Here is a 17675-nt window from a genome sequence, read left to right as displayed (position 1 = left end):
AAGAGACCTCCCCTGGGCCCTCCAGAGGCAGTTTCCCCTGATCCCAAAATATTCACCTGAAGAAAGTTTCTCCTTTCACCACACCCCAGAGGGTGGGAGTCACCTTCGGTTGACAAAAACAGAATTCTAAAAGTCAGCCCCAATTTCGGTTTTACTCACGAGGACTGTTGCTAGTGTCCCGCGACAGCCTTCTAGACATGGTGAATGCATCGGCATGCATACATGTATGCAAGCAAGAAAACTGTGCTTTTCCGGAACCAACTTCCTTCTAGGAGGACCTCCTGAAGGTCACCCCTGTGAGGGGCTCCCCCGAATATTCCCACGCCTGTCCCCAGGGCATGTGCATCACTCTCCCAGTGATGGACAGACAGGTTGTCCCCAATAGTTTCAGTTACTGTTCATGCCGTTACACAGGTGCTGTTAGGAACTCGCGCTGCTCATTTGGGTCCAGGTGCTGCCACCAGCCATTGCCTGGAGGTGATTCGAAACATGCAGGTGCGCAACCCTAACCGCACAGGGTCCCTCATAGGACGAATACAACTGTGATGAGTCTCAGATCTGACTCCTGGAAGCCCGAGGCCAATGAATTTCCACTCACTGAATCAGGGCAGAGTCACAGACCCAGAGTTCTCTGGGGAGAAACCGAGAACTGATTCCCCTCCAGGGCGCAGGCCACTGCCTGGGGCGCAGTGCACCGGAGCAACCACCCGCTTTATTATTCACATTGAGGTGCGGAGCGCAGCCAGGTGCCATCCCTACCTTTACCCCGCGCTCCGGGCCAGCGGTGTGCACCGGAGGCCACCCAGCGGCGACATGCGGCTCTCCGCCCTCCAGCGCCACCTCGGGCCCGCAGGCCAGACACACTTGGACGTGCGGAGCGCGGGCGAGGCGTGCGGCGTGGGGTACGGCGGGGCGCGGGCGCCCGGGGGCGGGACGTGGCGCTGGCACGAGGCGCTCATGGGGCGTGGAGTCCGGCGGGGCCGGAGCACGCGGGGGGCGTGGCGTGGGAATGGAGCGCGCGGGCTGCCGGGGGCGTGGGCGCACGGGGCGGGGCCGCGGGCGCGGGGCCGGGTTGGCTGCTGCTCAGCGGCGCCGCGCTGGCCCCGCCCCCCGCCTGGTCCCGCCCCTCTCGGAGCCGAGTGGCGGAGGCGCCGGCAGGAGGACCGCGGCTGCCCAGACGCACAGCCAGGCCGGCGGGGTGGCGCCGCCGGGTGGGGACGGCGCGCACCCTGAAGGCGCACGGCGGCCCTGGGATCAGGTAGGTCGGGCTGTCCGTCCTCGCGCCGCCGGACCGACGGGACACGCTGGCTTCGTGGCCCACGGGCTGCAAAGTTTGGGGAAGACGAGGCAGTCTCTAGCCCGCGTGCTTTGGGGCGCTCGTGTTCCCTTCAGGAGAGGGCTGTTTTGCGGTAAAACGATGGGTACCTGGATCCAGCGGGGGCTATGCCCGCCTGGCCCTCTGACTGGCCTTTAGCGCTGAAAGTTGGGGGGTGGGGGGGGCGGAAGTTGCTAACCCTCGGTACACAGAGAAGGAGCCCCCGTGGCGTGGCCCCTGGTCTTGTAGGAGGGTGACAGCGGTGAGCCCGGGAACCCCCTTCCCTCTGGGCTTGGGGACACCGGGCGCAGGATTCCTCCCTAGAGATCAAGTTTTCTCAGCTGCCTCTGCACTTCCAGGTCTGCCCTGGTGCACCGAGTGCAGTCTGGGTTCCTGAGCTCGCACCTGGGTCTCCGCTGCTTCCCCTTCTCTAAAGAAAGCCTGCAAAGCATCCCACGCGCGTGGGTCACCAGATCCCACCCGGCGGCTGCCGGGCGCCGGGTCTCCGCGCTGCAGGGACCGGCTATGGTGCCAGAGACGCACGGGCAGCCTCTGGGCTCCACTGAGCACAGCTGCTCGGGCCGCCGGTCTGTGCCCCTTCCCCGCATTGCATTTGCTTATGGCTTTGCAGGCAGGAGATGCTTCCACAGCAATGATTTCATAATAAATGGTGCCGCTCAGGCGAGGAGTGGCAGTCCCTCTTCGGAGCCCTGGGGAAGCGGGGGAAGGGGGGGCAGCCTGGTCACCTGCAACAAGATTGGGGGAAGCAGTGAGCAGGAGCGAGGCAGACGGGGGATGTGTGATGTGCGGAGAGGTCGGAAGCCCTGGCTCCCATGGTGAGTAGGTAAATCCAGAAATCATCTCAAATGATGAAGCAGGAAAAAAAAACCTAAAAATATTAGGGAGGCTGTGCACGCTGTGGTTTGTGTCTGCCCCCACAGAGACGAATAGCGTGCTTGCTGAAAAGAATCCTGATCTGTAAATAGATTAAAAACAGGAATTAATGCGAACAATGAGTCAGGGCCTTCGGAGATTGACAGGAGGGATAATTGCTTTGGAAAGAGCTACTCTGTCTCAGTATCGCTCCAGTGTGTTGCTCTTGCATTGCTGGCTGTGTTTGGTAACAGTAGCATGACTTTGGCTCCCATGCCCTGGCCTGTGAGTTTGTGGGTTTAACCCTCTGTGGGTCGCAGGACCAGGGAGGAAGTGGCAGGTGAATCGTCATAACCATGTGGACAGCATGTGCAAAAGCCCCAGTATGTGCCAGGGACAGGTCCCGGTGGGACAGGCCGCAGTGGGACCCCTGTACGCATCTGTACCCGCCAGGGACCTCGAGCAGGTGGCTGCACAGTGTTCAGGTGAAGGCCGGTCGGCTGCTCCCGCCTGGAGATGGGCCGGTGGAGATACCGCATGGCTAATTGACTGGCCGGCTGATAGATTCGGCAGCCGCAGCCTCAGACAGTGACGTCCATCCCCATGTCCCTCTCCCTGTCTGGGTGTCACTAATGTCAGCCTCAACCCGGGGAGCCTGGAAGTGCACTTCTCGGAGGAGTGTAACTTTTAAACACCCTTCATGACACAGCCACAGAGCCCGAGGGCTCCTTAAAATGGCCACAGCACCTTTCATAGGACCCAGTGCCCCGCAGGCTCAGGGGAGCCGAGACCCGCTGTGGACAGCACGCTGTGTAGCCTCTCCCTGGCTCATTTGTGCTCGATGCCCTCACGGTCACATTTCATACCAAATAAGTCTTTCTCGTGTTTCGGTTCCCCATCCTTCCCCCACACCCAGTGCACATCTTCCAGCTTCGTTTTTTCCTGCGCAATTTAAGCGTCCAACTTGAAGTTTTCATCAGCTCCTACTACAATTTGCGCTGAAATAGTATAGAGATACAACTGTACCTTTTCTTTTTCTTTAAATATATTTTTAATGATTTCAGAGAGGCAGGGAGAGGGAGAGAGAGAGAGAGAAACATCCATGATGAGAGAGAATCATGGATCAGCTGCCTCCTGCACACCCCCTACTGGGGATTGAGCCCGAAACCCGGGCATGTGCCCTTGACCGGAATCGATCTCAGGACCTGTCCACAGGCCGACGCTCTGTCCTCTGAGCCAAACCAACTAGTTCTGTACCTGCACCTTCTCATGCTGCACGACATACATATATCACTGTGTTGTGGCCATGTCACCAGACAGAGGAGCGATGCTCTGTTGCCCTGTCCCCAGTCAGTAAGTCATTAGCAGTGAAGTCATGCTAATTTTATGTTCTGGGAGAGAATCAGATGGCGGGGGATTTATTGATGCTGTGGGCGTGTGTCTGCCCCCTCAGAATCAGTCACTCCAGCCGTCCGCCTTGAAGCCGGCTGATCGGCCGGAGTTACTCTGTCCCTCTGAGGGTGAGCATGTCTCCTGGTTTCAACCCGCATGTAATACGCCGTGATCGGTGGCGGACGTTTCCCTTTCGGATGCCTGATCTTGGTGCACCAGAGAGCATCCTTTTTGCAGAGACGTTGGGCAGTGATTGGCATGTTGGGCCACAGGCTCCTTTAAGGTACCAGAGGTCTTTGAAATGGAGGCATCACAGGTCTCAGGTTCAGATCTGATTGGAATAAACATTTCGGAGATGACCGAGTGGGCTAAGTGGTGTTTGGTTTTTCAGTCCTTGCTCTGCCTCTTCTCCCTCCCCCCCTCCCCCCACCCCCGACCCTCTATCCCCGCAGCATCTGTCTCCCATACACCCTGGCGGGCGCTTGTCTTTTGGAAATTGGCTGCAGGAGGCAGGCACCCCTGGTTGAGACTCTGCGTGCTGCGTTTCCGTCCCTACTGCTTTTCGTTCCGCCCTTTCATGTGCACGTTACACACAAGAAGTGAGGGTCCGCAATAGAAGCGCTGGCAGAACTTGATAGCGTCTCAAACAGCTCGGCTCCGCGGAATGTAAATATTTGTAGCATCTTGACTGTGCAAGAGGCTGCCTTGCGGGAAGGGAAGCAAGAGACAGCGGCTGCCTTGTTAAGTGGGATACAGTCATTCCGACGAGGCGCTTGCTTCTTATTGCAGACGGTGCATCTTAGGACGTGGATTGTGTAAATTACTCTCTTAGGTGCTTTTGTGACTCAGAGTGTGAACTTTCCGGGGGCTAGAACGGGAGGACCAGCTTGCCCCGTTTGTCTTTCTAACTCGCTTGGCTTGGAGTGCCTTGCGAATGCTGAGATGAGATCTCATTCAGAAACAACGTGGATTACATGGCTGATCGGTGAGCCTGTCCCCACACTGGTTACACTGGGAAAAAGAATTCCTGGGCTCATTACAACACGTCGCATGCTCTGCCCGGCTGGTGTTGCTCAGTGGTTAAGCGTTGTGCTGTGCACCAAGAGGCTGCTGGTTGGATTCCCCATCAGGGCACATGCCCGGGTGGCAGGAACAATCCCCAGTAGGGGGCATGCAGGAGGCAGCCAATTGATGTGTTTCTCCCACATTGATGTTTCTCTCTCTCTCTCTGTCTCCCCCCCCCACCCCCCTTCCTTCCACTCTCTCTATTTAAACTTTTTATTTTAAAATAGAAATGGAAAAATATCCTCGGGTGAGGATTAACAAAAAAACACAATAACAAACACAGGACATTCATTGGGGTTTTCCTGCACCAGCCTGGTTTCAAGCCCTGGATCGCATGTCTTGCCCTCAGTGCAGGGGTGAAGAAGCCGTCTGCTGCCCCGCCCGCGCTCACTCCAGCCTTCTGGACACTCCGTGCTGGATGAATCCATGAGCCACAGGCCGGGGGCTGAGGGACACCCAATGCTTGGCCTGGAGAAGACTTCTCCCTGCTCATCCCATGCAGGGCCCCCCAGCCACAGTGGCCCCTTCCACTTCCTGGGAGACCCAGTAGACACCCCTGGCGTCCACCTCACGCCCCTTCTTCCATCTCCCCACACCCCCCTCAGCTCACTGTTGCTTCCGCCAGGTAACTCTTTACTTCCATGCCGCCATTTGCCCGTGACCCTGCCTCTGGGCTCCTCCCTGACAAGACGTGGGCCCGTGCTGTCTGCTCTGCACTGCCCTTGTGTCCTGCTTCAGGGGGGCAGGGGTCAGAACTTCATGAACGTTGTTCAGCTGTCAGTCCCTGCCCTTCCTGGTAGCCGGCGGGTGGAGTGGCACACGCATGTCAGGGCTTCGGTAAATATTGGTAGAATGAAGCTCTCATCTCTTTTATTCACATGAAATTCTACTGTAGTTATATTCGGGCTTAAAATTATTTTGTTGGACTTAAAATGACTAATTAGAAGATTTTATTTTATTTTGCACAGTTTCAGGGTGACCCATCATTCATGGAAAACAGACCAGGGTTTTGATATTGTCTGCATTTAGAAAATTCTGTGACAAACGCATATGCCCTTAAAGCAGTGGTTCTCAACCTTGGCTGCACGTTAGAATCACCTGGGAATCTTTTTAAAATCCTGATTTCTGGGCCTCATCCTCCGGAAATTCTGTTTCTTTGTTACTAATGTTGTGGCCCCGCCCCATAACAAAGAAACAGAATTTCCGGAGGAGGGGGCCCAGAAATCAGGATTTTAAAAAGCTTCCCAGGTGATTCTATGTGCAGCCAGGGCTGAGAACCTCTCTCTGCCTTAAAGGAAGCATAGACGAAAGGTGGTCCATAGGGAGGCCCGGTCCTTGGTGTCATTGGCTCATTTGAGTGCAAGGTGGGATTTGAGTGCCATTTGGAATTCTCAGAATTCATTATCATATTAGAGTAAAACTGTGGCATGTGGGGAATATAACTAAATGACTGGCCCTCGCCAGACCAAAGGGTCCCGGGTTCGATTCCAGTCAAGGGCAGGTACCTGGGTTGCAGGCCCCTCCCCAGCCTGGGCCCTCGTCTGGGCACATGCAGGAGGCAACCAATCAATGTGTTTCTCTCACATCGATGTTTCTCTCTGTATTTCCCTCTCTTTTCCACTCTCCCTAAAAAGCAATGGAAGATTATCCTCAAGTGAGGATTAACAAAAAACAAAGAACTAAATGACTAAAAAACAACAAAGCCCATCTTCCTAAACTATAAATAATTACTGTTCCACGGGGCACCATGTGAGCATGGAACAGTCTCGCCTCATCCCAAACAGAGGGCCCCTCTGAAGGCCAGAAATACTCCTTCTCCTCCCACCACCCCCATGGGAGATCTATCTGGAAACATCCCATAGGATGATCTGGTGAAATAATGGACATTCCTGGGCCCTGCCAGGACTTTCCGAGTTATCTCGGGGGTCCGACTTGGTAACCTACATTTTTCAACTTTTTTATTTTGAAATAGTAACACAGGAAGTCACAAAAAATAGTACAGAGTCCCATGTACCCCTCCCCTCCACCCCCCCGCATGGGATGCCGGTGGACATGGTGCACTTTCTGAACCAAGGGTTGCCCCTGGCGCATTACCATCAGCCGGGCAGCCGATCTAGCCATTTCTCACCGTTTTTTACCCGATCCTGTGTGTATAGCTCGGTGCGGTTTTAGTCCATGTGTAGATTCCTGTATCTGGGGTTTAATTTAAAGAGCAAACATCCGCAAAGCCGAGTCTCCGTGTCGGCATACACCGATGCTGTATTTATGCAAGTGTCTTCGAGGCTTCCGATTCCTCTCCCGCCGGCGGTTTCCATGCAAATATTTGTCTGGTTGTTCTTAAACAGCACGATCTGCTTCTTGGAGACGCCGGCGTGTGAAAGTTGCTATGGAGATCCAAGTGTTGGCATTTTGCACCCGGGACGTGGCATTTGGGTGGCGCCGGCCGTCGGCTTGGGTGCCGGTGCTGACTTTCTGAACTGTCTTTGGAAGGTTCTGCTGTGGAGTGTGTGTGTATCTTTTACTCAGACCTGGACTGGGTGCTTTGGTGTTTGGGTTTTTTTTAATCCTCACCTGAGGATATTTTTCCATTGACTTTTAGAGAGCGTGGAAGAGAGAGGGAAAGACAGAGAGAAATATCGATGTGAGAGAAACACATTGATCGGTTGCCTCCTGCATGCGCCCCGACCAGGGTCCGGGCCGGGGAGGAGCCTGCAACTAAGGTACATCCCTTGACCGGAATCAAACCCGGGACCCTTCAGTCTGCAGGTCGACACTCTATCCACTGAGCCAAACCGCCTGGGGCTTGGACAGGGTTTTTATGCCACTCAGACAAACACCCACTGATGCTGCTTCTCCTGTGTAAATGCTTCCCAGCCCGTTCCTGGCTCTTACCTGGAAACAGCCACTCTGTAAATAACTCCACACCTTGCAGGGACGGCAATGACTCTTCTCAGGCAACTGAAATCAGCAGGAGCCTCGTATCCGCGATCCGGGCCGGGCTGCTGCTCACGGGGCGCTGCCTCTGCAGGGGAAGCAGCGAGTTGCTGATCGCCAGTCGTGGTGACGAACCCGTGAGCATCCCGAGGGCTCTGGAACCCAGGCGGGCGCGTTTGCACCCAGTAGGTGTGAGCCACAGAGACGGTGCCTCCCCTGCACCTCCCCCCCATTGGCTTCACCAGCAGAAGTGTTCACATGAGTGTATATTAGTCGGCCTGTCATTTTTTCAATACTTTTGGTTGTTGTTAATCCTACTTGAGGATATTTTTCCCCTTGATTTTTAGAGAGAGTGGAAGGGAGAAAGGGAAGTGGGAGGGGAGAGAGAGAGAGAGAGAGATGTGAAAGAGACACATTTATTGGTTGCTTCCCGCTCATGCCCCGACTGAGGCCAGGGGTCAAACCTGCAACCCAGGTACGTGCCCTTGACTGGGAATCAAAGCCTTGACCATTAGGTGCAAGGGCTGATGCTCTAGCCACTGAGCAACACTGGCCAGGGTTCAATTATTTGTAGGGAAGCTTTACTAGTGCTTTTTATTTTGCTGAGTAAAGCCAACCAGGACCCGTGTGCACGGATGGGCTGTACACTTTTGAAATTCTGAGCCTCGTACGTCAAAGGTTTTTCTCTCTTTCTCACTTCCTCATACCATTACGTACACATTTCCTCATGCACGTGGAAGAATACACACGTTTATATTTAGTCCTGCTCTACTGGACTATTTCATGAATATTAAACAGGGAGTGGCCCTGGGGAGCTGGTTCTCTGGTTCTGGGGGGCATATTGATTTCTGCAAACAGGAAGCGTCTCAGCCTGTGGTTTTGTTACGTCCCAGAACCAACCACGTGGTCTGGGGAGGTGCAGGTGAGTGGACAGCATATGTCCATGTGTCGGGCAGTTCTAGAACACAGGCGTTCTCTCTTCTTCATCCAACGGTGCCGTCGCCGTCTGTTGCTTAGGAATATCTTTGGTCATTTTTCCAGAAGTTACTTCTGGGGGTTTCCTCCTGAATCTTGATTTTAAAAAAAGTCTTCCAAGTGATTACGAATACTCTATTTCTTTGTCATTCACCCCTCCCCCCCTCCCCCCCTCCCCGCACACACACACAATACCCAGGACAGGTTAGAATAGGGAATAGAATTAACACTAAATCACCAAATCAGACAACGCATGAGGTAAGGGGTGCAGACATTTCGTAAGCATTCAAGCAAGAGAATAACAGCAAAGGCTGGGGAGGGGTTTCGGGCTGCACTTGGGGCCAGTGTGCCCATGTTATTTAAAGTTAGTTGCTTCCTCCTCTTCCTCTTCCCTTTTCCGGGTTTTCTCTCTTGCTTCAGGGGTCTGCTTTTGAATGGGCTCCTCTGTGCTGACCCCTAGTGGGTAGGTGTTTTCAGTCATCTCCAATTGAAAAGTGACATGTCTTGGTTTGCAGGGGAACCTGGGGGCCAGGGAAGGCGGCTGTAAAACTTACCAAGTTTGACCTTCAGAGAAGAACGACTTTAGAAGAAGGTGCAGCACAGGTCGGCCCTGGGGGAGGCAGTTCGCAAAGGCGGCCGCAGCGGCCCCTTCCTCGGCCGGGCCTGGGGGCTTGCACTTCCCTTTAAGCGTGAGTCTCTCTCGCTCACCCTGAATCGGGCTGGATGTGAGGGAGAGAATGCGGCCAGGTAGTGGCGGTGTGAGGGCTGAGCCTCGGCCTAAGACTCAGGGTGCAGGGTGCACAATTCCATCAGTCCTCCATCTGGCCTACCAGCCAGTACTGCTGCTCTCCTCTGGCCCCTGCTCATCACGGCTCCTGCTGGGGCCTGGCCTGCGTCTCCTATGCTGAGCTTATCCACAGGCTACATCCCAGGACAGTGGGCAGACGTGGATTCCGCAGGAAGGTGTGGGGTGGAAAGGAGTATTGGCCTAAAACAAGAAGCCTTTCTGTTGCTCTCTGACGGGGTGGCTGGGAGCTGTGCTGGCAAATGATTCTGAGTCACATGGGACCGCAGTCACTGTGAGTGTTCTTATTAAATTTACTAGTGACCCAGTGCACGGATTTGTGCACATTGAAAGGAAATTAATTAGAAGGTGGCCAGCGGGGAGGGACTGGGTGAGATGGGATGGGCACTCCCTAGAGCAGGGGTGGGCAAACTTTTTGACTCGAGGGCCACAATGGGTTCTTAAACTGGACCGGAGGGCCAGAACAAAAGCATGGATGGAGTGTTTGTGTGAACTAATATAAATTCAAAGCAAACATCATTACATAAAAGGGTACGGTCTTTTTTTTTTTTTTTAGTTTTATTCATTTCAAATGGGCCAGATCCGGCCCGTGGGCCGTAGTTTGCCCATGGCTGCCCTAGAGCCAACCTCCTGTGGTCCCTCCTCATTATCAGCCTGGCCTGTGGGGGTCAGGCCAAAACTGGCTCTCTGACATCCGCCAAGGGGTCCCGGAGTGCAAGAGGGCACTCTGCCAAGTTTCTGTCGAACAGGGTGTGGAACGCAAACGCACGTGTGCAGCAAGCCAGATTCAGTGCCGACAGTGCCCCAGCAACAACATAACCCGTGGCCGAAGGTGGAATCACATGGCCCCGCGAGAAATTGGGCTCCCTCCTCTCTGGTTTCGGGGTGCGTCGCCCTAGAACCGCCATTGCCAAGTCACTGCAGCTCGGCAGCTCCTGCGTTGAGATTCTGCCCCCTGGTGGTCAGTGCATGTCATAGCGACTGGTTGGACGGTTGGACACTTAGCATATTAGTCTTTTATATAGAGAGCTTTTTTAGAGTGTAGGCAAAGCTCTGGGTTGAGGTGTCTCGGTGTTCAGTTATTCTTCCTAGGAAATTTCTTTTTTTTGTAACATTACAGAATAAAAATGTGTGCAGTTTACTAAGTCAACAACTGTGACCTTTAATTACTTCATAAAATGTGCAGCTACTGAGTGGCTAGGACGTTTTAGGCACACATATAGCTTTCGAATAAACATAGCTTCCTAAAATGTAAACAGATATGCAAATTGACTCAATATTCCCACGGCGGTGGGCAGACGTGGGTTCCACGGGAAGGTGTGGGGGAGGTGTGGAAAGGAGTATCTGGGAGCAAGAATACAGCTGGCCCAGAGGAATTTCCACTAAGATTGTACTTAGAAAACAACCAGGAGTTTCCAGTGGCCTAAAGCAAGAGGCCTCGCTGTCGCTCTCTGAGGGGGTGGCTGGGAGCTGTGCTGGCTTGCAGCCACAGGTCCGGCTGGTAGGGGACCTCTAGGTCCTCTGGGGTGCAGGCTGAGGGAGCTCCTGGCAGAAACCATCCTCATGCACGCTGTTGGGGTGCAAAACAGGCGGACAGGACAGCATCGATGCTTGAAACTGGAATAAGCCCTGGCTCACTCATCCTCACAGCAACCCCGGTTGCATACCTTCCTCCACATTTCGAGGGGTGCACATGGCGGCTCTCAGGCCTCGTGGGGGCCAGGCCTGGGCTGCAGGCAGTCGTCACCATGGCCGCACTCCTTGGGCAAGGATGTCCCAGGCTCCCTCAGCCTCTCCATGGGGAGGATCAGCACCATGGACAGCGGCGGGAGGACCTGGCTGCCATGGTTAACAGTCCTCTACTCTAAGGGCACCACCTACCAACTTCTCATTTTCTTCTAGAACAATGGTTCTCAACCTTCCTAATGCCGAGGCCCTATAATACAGTTCCTCATGTTGTGGTGACCCCCAACCATTGCCGGGAGCCGGTCCATCCTTGCTGTTTCAAGGGACCTGGCATATATGGCATACTGTTCTTAATATGTTTGCTCACCTTCTTGGCACTATGTGTTTTAACCAAGGTCTCCTCTCTGAGAAAGGTTGTTTCCCCAGTTGGGATTTTCCCCTGAAGTTAGGGAGGGAATAAAACCCCTCAACTAAGTGCCAGGCGGGTAATTAATCACTTTAACTACGAACAATCATGCTTAAGCTACATAATCTTTACTCCCTGGAATGGAGATAAGAAACGCCCTAACCTTTGTAATAGAGATTGATAGGATTGAATCAACTGGTATAAATACAGATGTAATAAGACAGCAAGACTCAGAACTTAGAATACAGAACTTAGAACACAGAACTTAGAATACAGAACCAAGAGAGACAGAACCTAGGCACAGAACCTACACAGAACATTCTCTAGAGACAGAAGAACTTCGCTGGAGAGAACATGGCAAAAGATCCTGGACAGAAACTGGCCTCAGAACCTAGAGACAGAACCTAGCGAGAGAACATGGCAAAAGATCCTGGACTGAACCTGACTACAGAAATTGGCAAGAGAACCTGACTAGAACCTGGTGACTGAACCCGGCTGGAGAACCTGGACAGAACCTGGCTGGAGAACCTAGCGAGGGAACATGGCTACAGACCCTGGCTGGAGAACCTAGCAAGAGAACATGGACACAGAACCTGGCTGGAGATCCAAACCAGAACTTCACTGGAGATCCTAAGCAGAACTTCGCTGGAGATCCAGACCAGAACTTGGCTGGAGATCCTGGCTAGAGATCCTGGCTAGGCTGCTGATCAACTGAATGCTGTCTCTGTGTCATTCCTTCTTCGCCGACTCCATCTACACCTTTGGGGACCCCTGGACCTGCTGGGGTTGGACCCCGGCAAACCATAAAGTTATTTTCGTTGCTACTTCATAACTGTAATTTTGCTACTGTTATGAATCGTAATGGATACGCAGGATGTATTTTCATTGTTACAAATTGAACATCATTAAAGCATAGTGATTAATCACAAAAACAATATGTAATTATATATGTGTTTTCCGATGGTCTTAGGTGACCCCTGTGAAAGGGTCGTTCAACCCCCAAAGGGCGACCCACAGGTTGAGAACTGCTGTTCTAGAAGTTTCCAAGGAACCTTTCCAAGGACTTGGTATGAAGTGTAGAAGGCCTGATCTGCTCAGTCTGAGGCGTGTGGTTGGCTGACAGTGAGCCTGATGAGTGAGCCGGAAGTCCTTCTGAATCTCGAGTGTGAGGCACACCTCCTGTTCCCTCACCAGGCTCATCGTCAGTGCTGCTGGTTATCTAAGTTCTGTGATTAAGGACAATAAACAGAATTCATCTGGGTGCCTGAATTAGGATCAAACCTGTCAGCCAAGAAGATGGCTCTGAACACGGTAAGCTCAGTTTAAATACGTTCTGAGGAAATTTGGTTGGTTTTAAAATTTATATGCAAAGTGCAAATCCCCGGGGAAGGAAGGCCCGGTCCGCAGGAATGCCGGGTGCTGCTGTCACTGTCCGTTCCTAAAAATAAATGTGCTGATCGATGCCCTGAGTAACTGGGTAGAGGCAGCGGTGGGATCCGGGCTGTTTTCTTCTTAGTAATTGCGCCTTCCGTTTCGCCATTTCACGGAGCCGCCGCTCACACCCCGGGAGGAGCAACGTCTGGGTTACTCCCTGTTCATTAAAAAAAAATCTGCCCGATAAAATATCGTTCCTGCAAGATTTTTGCTTAGAGTGTAGAGATTTTTCATGTCTGGCATTAAATCACGTGGAGGGGTTGATCTAGCTAATGAAATCATTATCCCAAGAATAATGACCAACATTTCTCAAAATGGTTATCGAGGGTGGTTTTCTGGTTCCAGACCAAACCCAGAATCCCTGTGATTTAGGGGACCTTGTGCGCGGTCACCGTGCACGGCCAGAGCCCAGCTGTCGCCTCGGACCTGGAGGGACAGTGAGCCGAGCCCCCTCATTCCTGCGGCCTTTCCACCCCGCGTAATCAGAGTGGAGGCCGCATTAACAGGGCCCCGTCCCCACCCCTGGGGTGGTCAGGGGTAGGACGGACCTGCACCCCGGCATCTGGGCCACACTTCCTTGAAGGTGAGGGGTAACCCCAGGCCATTGGCTGGCACGTAGGAGGCCGTGCAGTGACCCGGAGCGTTGCCTCCTAAGCAGTGGCATCCTCTGGTGACAGAAGCACCCTTCCCCACCCCAAGGGAGGGGCCTTGGGCTGCAGCCCACGCGGCTCAGTTCCCTTTCCTCGATTTGCGCAGGGCGTGGCGCCTTTGAGTTCAACGTTGGCGGTACCCTGTGGGGTTTTGTTTGTTTTCATCTACGTCGTTGAATCCTCTGTGATGTAGGAAATACTGCATGGAATACGGAACTGCAGTACTGGCTGGTAGGCCAGAGGGAGGACTGATGGCATTGTCCACGGCCGGCAGCCCCGTGGGGGCACGCCCACGTGAAGTGCGCTGGGGGGTTCACAGGGCCGGATGCTGACCGCCCATGAGCCCATGAGAGTTGCCCCTGATGCTTCCCAGCTCACCCTGTGTCTCGGTGGGGGCAGGAGCTAGGAGACAGGACACGCCCTCTGGAGTTCCCTCCCTTCCTTGTCCCCGGAGTCTTCCGTCCCCTCTGTGTCCTCCATTCAAAGGGCCACCTCTCCTTCTCCGTGTCTCCGTGTCCAGAGAGTGAATGCCCTCACTCTGGTCCATATCACTCCACTTTCCCGAGGCCGGGGGTGGGGCTGGGGGGAGCTGGGAGAACAGAAGGTACACTGTAAGCCCTCCGTATCCACGGGCTCCCCTCTGTGCCCGTGATTCCCCAACCTCATGTCAAACATACAGGCAGGAAAAAGTGGTGTGACCCAGCCGGCCGGCGTGGCTCAGTGGTTGAGCGTTGACCTATGAACCAGGAGGTCATGGTTCAATTCCTGGTCAGGGCACATGCCCCGGTTGCAGGCTTGATCCCCAGTAGGGGGTGTGCAGGAGACAGCTGATCAATGATTTTCTCTCATCATTGATGTTTCTGTCTCTCCCTCTCCCTTCCTCTCTGAAATTAATAAAAATCAGATATATATTTTAAAAAGTGATGTGGTTGCTGGTGGGCTATGCAGTTAGATGTACCAGCGTCGATGGGACTTTTTCCTTGTCATTATTCCCTAGACCCGTGGTCGGCAAACTGCGGCTCACGAGCCACATGCGGCTCTTTGGCCCCTTGAATGTGGCTCTTCCACAAAATACTATGTGCGGGCACTCACATACAGTGCAATTGAAACTTCATGGCCCATGCGCAGAAGTCGGTATGTTGTGGAAGAGCTGGTATTTTGTGGAAGAGCCACACTCAAGGGGCCAAAGTGCCGCATGTGGCTCGCAAGCTGCGGTTTGCCGAGCTGCAGTTTGCCAACCATTGTCCTAGACAATACAGAATAACCAGTATTTATATCAGGGGTTCTCAAACTATGGCCCGCAGGCCACATGCAAATAGAAATATTGTATTTGTTCCCGTTCTGTTTTTTTACTTCAAAATAAGATATGTGCAGTGTGCATAGGAATTTGTTCATAGTTGTTTTTTTTAAACTATAGTCTGGCCGTCCAACGGTCTGAGGGACAGTGAACTGGCCCCCTGTTTAAAAAGTCTGAGGACCCCTGATTTACGTGGTATTTACATTGTATTCGGTATTGTGGGTAACCAGGAGATGACGGAAAGCAGAAGGAGGGGGTGGCAGGTGACACGCAAACACCGTGCCATTGACATCCAGGACTGAAGCATCCAAGGACGTGGGTATCCTCGGGGCTCCCAGTCCCCTGGGGGCACCGAGGACGACGGTGCCGTATGAATTTTCACGTGCGTGGGGTACGTCTCACTGTCCATGTGGGCTTCCTCATAACCGATGAAATATTAAAAACAGCAGCTAACATTCCATTCTTAAAACAACCCCAACCTACGAACAGGCCCGAGGCAGGTGTGTGCACAGCCTCTCCTTCCTGTGTGTGTGTGTGTGTGTGTGTGTGTGTGTGTGTGTGTGTTAGAGAGTTGAGCAGAGCTTCCATTTCCTCGCCTGTCAGATCAACAAAGTTGTCCTGGCTCCTGTGAAACTGCAGCTCACAGTCTGTGGCCAGGACTCAGCCGGTGGTGACAAATATTCTGCTCAGACAACAGGCACAGGATTTTCTTAGCTCTTGGACTTGGTCACAGTCAGGGAGGCCAGGCCAGCTGTTGCATTGTTGCAAGTTGGAAGGCCTGTGTAACACTGTAACGCTCTCCTTGGACCCTCAGCCCTCCATTGTTCTGGGATGTTCAGTGGCCAGTCGCCTTTGCTGCAGGAATTGCTGGGAAGCCAGGGAAAAGCCAGAGAAAATGGGGCTTCTGTTCTTTCGGCCACCGACTTGCATGGAAATTCTAGACGCTGCAGTCGGATCCGAGGTAAAACTCTCCCAAGGCTAATGTTTTCTGTGTCAGACCACAAAATAATCGTTCACTGGCCACATGCATTTTAGACGCCTTGTAAGTCGTAAATCGTTGTAAAGGGAAGCGTGCCACACTCTAAAACTCAGTTAATTTGTAGTCAGAATTTCTGCGACATCTTAAAAAGAACAGAAACAGGAGCTCAACCTCTAATGAGAATATTGGGTCAGTGTGCACATTCGTTTACATTTTAGGAAGCTACGTGTATGTGAAAGCTCGATTTGTGCCTAAAACGTCCTAGCCACTCAGTAGCTGTGTGTTTTATGAAGTAACTAGAGGCCCGGTGCATGAAATTTGTGCAGGGGAGGGGGGTCCCCTCAGCCCGACCTGCACCCTCTCCAATCTGGGAGCCCTCAGAGGATGTCCTACTGACGGCTTAGGCCTGCTCCCCGTGGTTCTCTGCTCTCTGCGGACCTGCCTGCTCGACGCCACCGCAGGCCCTGCTGTCTGCTCGCTGCGGGGGACTGGGTCGCTGCTTGCTTCTCGCCCCCACGGCAAGGGCTTAAAGGACTGGGGGACTCCCATGGTGCTGAGGGGACTGGGCACCGCCATCTTTGTCTCAAAGTGACAATCAATTTGCTTATTCCGTCTTTTTTCGATAGGATTAGAGGTCACAGTTGTTGACTTAGTAAACTGCACACATTTTTATTGTGTTAAGTTACCAAAAAGAAGAAATCTCCTAGAAAGAATTGCGGATCACCCAGACACGTCAGCCCAGAGCCTTGCCTAAGCTCTAAAAAATAAGTGTAATAAGAACACTCGCCGTGACTGCGGTCCCACGTGACTCAGAGTCATTTGCTGAGAAGGGAATTCCTCTCACGAAGCTTTACCTTCATTTTCCTTGAGGACAAGTGACCCAGAACATCAGCCACGTGGCTAAGCCCCTGGGCCACGCCACGTGGGAAATCTCACAGGCCGAGGGCTTGGACAGGGTGGGTATGGAATTCCTTACAGTAAGGATCGCTGGATACAGTCTACCTACATAATTTGTTTCTTTTTCCTTTTTTCCAAGTGATACTTGGGGGTTGATTCATTTTCCCACGGTTCCCGATTCCTGTGTGAAATCATCTTCTGCGTCCAAATGCCATGGAAATGGGGGTGCGCCCTGAGGTTTCTCTGTTTCCCTCTGCCCCTCGGAGCTTCTACACCCCCCCCCCCCCCCGCCGATTTCCTTTCCTCTCTTTGTTTAGATGGACTTCTGTCCATTTTCTGATCCCCACCATGGACGTGGCTTCTTGAGTCCCAGGCAGGCACACGGGTGTGGCTCTGTCTGTCCTTCCTTCCAAGCTCAAGCCCCCTGCGCGGCCATCACAGTCACTGCCCCTCCCCGGCTCCCACTCCCAGAGCGTCTGGGCCCTTTCTCCGTGCGATTCCTGTCCTCCCCGGGCTGGAAGGCCGAGGTCTGAGCTTCTGCCCGACGTCTTTCCCTGGCCCTGTCTTCCCTCAGGGCCGTCCTCTCTGCTCTCCACGCTGTCACTCCCGTCCTGCTCACAAGTCCCCAGCCTTCCATCCTTCCTCCTCGCTGAGCCCCAGGCTGACAGCTGCCCTTTCCACCTGAATGTCTTGCTGTTGATTTGGGACACAAGGTGCCTGAATGTGAATCCGTCTCTCCCCAAACCTGGCTGCTCCTCTCACGTTCCCAGCGTCTGACTCAGACCATCCTTCCTCCCGCCAGGGAAGCCGCCATCCTGGGTCCCCGCCACCCTCTCCTCATTCGTCCCCGTCACGCGTCACACGTGCTGATGGGCAGGTGTCAGATCCTGTCCTGCTCCAGGTGTTGCCTCATTCCTTCCCACGTCCTGCGCTCACCTTACGGTGAGGCCCCTTTGCAGAAGGCTGC

At 53.5% G+C, this 17675-nt stretch overlaps 1 protein-coding gene and 1 pseudogene across 2 annotated transcripts in view; one reads left to right on the top strand and one right to left on the bottom strand.

Moving 5' to 3' along the window:
• The window catches only part of LOC118668627, a 40205-nt pseudogene extending 39246 nt beyond the window's left edge, over nt 1-959 (bottom strand).
• Nucleotides 960-1136: 177 nt separating this feature from the next.
• LOC118668394 (contactin-3-like) overlaps nt 1137-17675 on the top strand; it is a 120480-nt gene continuing 103941 nt past the window's right edge. For both annotated transcript variants that reach the window (XM_036333330.1, XM_036333329.1), the window contains exon 1: nt 1137-1258. The gene's annotated coding sequence lies outside the window, so the exon portion shown is untranslated. The remainder of the gene's footprint in view (nt 1259-17675) is intronic.

The sequence above is a fragment of the Myotis myotis genome, unplaced genomic scaffold, assembly GCF_014108235.1.
Source record: "Myotis myotis isolate mMyoMyo1 unplaced genomic scaffold, mMyoMyo1.p scaffold_m19_p_13, whole genome shotgun sequence".
In the NCBI taxonomy this organism is placed as follows: Eukaryota; Metazoa; Chordata; class Mammalia; order Chiroptera; family Vespertilionidae; genus Myotis; species Myotis myotis.
The sequence above is the reverse complement of the archived record's forward strand: the minus strand, read 5'-3'. Positions and strand labels throughout refer to the sequence as shown.